We start from the raw sequence: 3,572 nt of genomic DNA, 5'->3' as shown, positions 1-3,572 counted from the left end.
CGCACACACACTCACCATCGCTATCTGGCCGCACGTGTGTTCGCTCGGGCACACACACACCACACACAAACCATCGCTATCTGACCGCACGTGTGTTCGCTCGGGCACACACACCCACACACTCACCATCGCTATCTGACTGCACGTGTGTTCGCTCGGGCACACACACCCACACTCACCATCGCTATCTGACCGCACGTGTGTTCGCTCGGGCACACACACACACACTCACCATCGCTATCTGACTGCACGTGTGTTCCGGACGTGCCCGCAGCTGCGGTTGCGTCGGCCGAGCACTCGGCTCCTGCCTGCCGCTTCTGCATGGCCCCGCTTTGCCAAGCTCGCTCAGCCTCCTGCACTGCATCCGCCGCTCGGATTCCTCCGCTCTCTTCCCTCTCCGCCTTGCCTCCTCTCCTCCCTTCTCCGCCTCCGCCTCCTCCTCCCTCGCTTCGTCCCCTCCTTTCCCCCCCCCCCCCCCTCTTTTCCTCCCCCGGCGCCGCCGCAGGGACGCCCGCGGACACGACAGCGTCGCCGGCGGCCGACGGAGGAGGCAGCTGTTAGCGAGGCGACTGGGACAACACCAGTGACCGCCGGCGGCGACGGACGAGGGAAAGCAGTCGCGTTGCGCGGCTCCCTGCGCCGCGGACCTGAGGATCGCTCTCTAGCTCCGTCTGCGCTGCTTCCTCCTCTCGTGCTCTCGGTCGTCACGATCTGCCTACTCTCTCTCTCTCGGGTGTACGACTGTGCGTAGCTGCTCTGCGCTGCCACGTGGCTTGTGAGCACGCCGCATCGGGGCGTGCTCGGCCGGCTGTTCCGTTGCGTGCGGGGATAGCTCTCTAGAGCATGCCCCGCCTCTGCCCTGACCTCGGTCGCGCTGCCTCACGGCCTGGCCGGTCTCTCGATTGCCTCTGCACTTTGTTAGCGCACCCCGTCCTCGCTCTTGACTTAGGCATGCACCTTGCGCTGCGGCAGTGTACGTCCGCGCGCGCGCGGCGACCGCGGCCGACCCCTCCTGACCCCGCGACCTCGCAGCGGCGGCGGCGGCCGTCGTCCTGAGGTTTGTCGGAGCGCGGGGTAGGTGTGGGAGCGGCGGCGGCGGCGGCGGGGAGTTTGAGGGGGTTCAGGGTGGGTACGGGGTTGGAGTCCTGCTGCTGTTGATGCTGTTGTTGTTGTTGTTGCTGCTCCTCCTGCTGCTGCTGTTTCTGCTGCTGCTGTTGTTGCTGCTGTTGATTAATTTGCTGCTGTTGTTGCTGTTGTTGCTGTTTCTGCTGCTGCTGCAGTTTCTGCTGTTGTTGTTGTTGTTGTTGCTGTTGTTGTTGCTGTTGTTGCTGCTCCTCCTGCTGCTGCTGTTTCTGGTGCTGCTGTTGTTGCTGCTGTTGCTTAATTTGCTGCTGTTCTTGCTGTTTCTGCTGCTGCTGCAGTTTCTGCTGTTGTTGTTGCCGCTGCTGCTGCTGTTGCTTCTGTTGTTGTTGTTGTAGAGTCTGAGCGAGTCGTCTCTCCTTCTGCTTGCGCGTCTCGATGACGCTCGTGAACACGTGCGACGCAGCGCGACGCACCGCTGTCCGATCCGCCTCCTCCACGGCGGGCTTCACATCCACAGTTGGCTTCCTTTCCGCACTGGAATCCTTCTCCATGCTGGAATCCTTCTCCATGTCGGAATCATTTTCTATGTTGGAATCCTTCTCCGCAGTTGGCTTCTTCAACACATTGGAATCCTTTTCCATGCTAGAATCATTCCCCATGCTGGAATCCTTTTCCACACTGGAATCCTTCTTCACACTGGAATCATTTTCCACACTGGAATCATTTTCCATGCTGGAATCCTTCTCTGCATTGGAACCCTCCACATTAAACGCTTTCTCCGTGGCCGACTTCTTTTCCACAACATCGAAAACCTTCTCCCGGTCTGGCTTCCCCTCCAACGCAAAGTCCTCCTTTGTATCCTCCCCCGCACCGAGCTTCACCTCTGCTCGGGACACCTCCTCCGCCGTGGCTCCCTCCTCCTCCTCCTCCTCACGCTTCCTTTCCTTCGGCGCCTCCTCCTCCGCGGCCGCGCCCTCCTCCTCCGGCTCCTCCCTCTTCGCGAGGTTTCCTCCCCGGCACGCGTTCTCCCCCCACACAAGCTCCGAGATTGGCAACCACGATATCGTCATCTTGTTCGCCGCCGCCGCCCCGCCGCCAGAGGTCACCACCGTCGACGAGCTCGTCGTCTGTGCGTTGCCGCCGGCGCCCGTCGCCGGGCCGACGGCGCGCATCGTGTACAGCGTGACGACGCGCGGCCCGACCTTCATCGTCGCCGCGGCAACGGGCGACCGCGAAGCAGACGCGGCGGCGGCGGCGGAAGCGACCGGCGCGACCTCGCCCGTTGCCCGCGGCGACGACAACCCGACGTGTTTGTCGTCGTGGGCGGCGGCGGTGGCGCCATCTGGCGGCGACGAGTCGACGTCGCGGCTGATTTCGGCGAGCGCGAGAGCGGCCTGCTCACGATCCTCAGCCTGCGTGTGCAGCACAGAGTGCAGCTCAGGTTTGTGCAGTTCGGTCGACTGCAGCTTAGAGGTGTGCAGCTCAGAAGAGTGCAGTACAGACTGCAGATCAGAGTGCAGCCCAGGTTTGTGCACTTCAGCCGACTGCAGGTCCGACGAGTGCAGCTTAGAGGTGTGCAGCTCGGACGAGTGCAGCTTAGATGTGTGCAGCTCAGACGAGTCACTGACAGACTCACCCTCCTCTCGCCGCTCGTCCGTGCAGGCGGCGCCATCAGTCAACTCCTGCTGTGGATCTGCAACGTAGTGACCAGGGAAAAAATGAAAATGTATTTTTCGGGGGCTCCTTTTCAAGCTCGCGTGCATGAAAATAGCACTCTAAAATTTGGTTTGCATTGAACTCTATGCAAATTTACGGGGGCTCTTTTTGGCATTTCCTTGGGCTCTTTTTGGCATTTCGGGGGCTAAATCGCCCCGAGCCCCCGTGTATTTTTTTCACTGGTAGTGACAACACCTCGGTGACAATGCACAGCAAACAATGTCACCGAGAAAACGCACAGAAGAGAGGACAGGAGAGGAGAGGAGAGGAAAGAAGACGAGAGAAAAAGAGAGTGGTGCAGAGGAGAGCAGAGGAGAAAGAGATAGGAGCAGAAATGAGACGAGAGAAGATAGTAGAGGGAAGGAAAATAGTGGCTAGAAGAAAAGAAAAGAGACAAAAGGAGAGAACAGGAAAGGAAAAGAGTAGAGAAATAGAGAGAGAAATGTGATAATAATAATAACAATAATATTAACAACAAAAACAACAAACAACAACAATGACAACAACAACAACACACCTTAGAAGCGCGCTGCCTGTGCCTCGCGCAATGCCTCGGACGTGATCATCTTGAGATACGGCGACAACAACAACAATGACAACAACAACAACACAACAACAACACACCTTGGAAGCGCGCTGCCTGTGCCTCGCGCAATGCCTCGGACGTGAACATCTTGAGATACGGCGACAACAACAACAACAACAAAAATGACAAACAACAACAACACACCTTGGAAGCGCGCTGCCTGCGCCTTGCGCAATGCCTCGGATGT

The sequence above is a fragment of the Priapulus caudatus genome, unplaced genomic scaffold (genome assembly GCF_000485595.1).
Source record: "Priapulus caudatus unplaced genomic scaffold, Priapulus_caudatus-5.0.1 Scaffold2545, whole genome shotgun sequence".
NCBI lineage: Eukaryota > Metazoa > Priapulida > Priapulimorpha > Priapulimorphida > Priapulidae > Priapulus > Priapulus caudatus.
The sequence above is the reverse complement of the archived record's forward strand: the minus strand, read 5'-3'. Positions refer to the sequence as shown.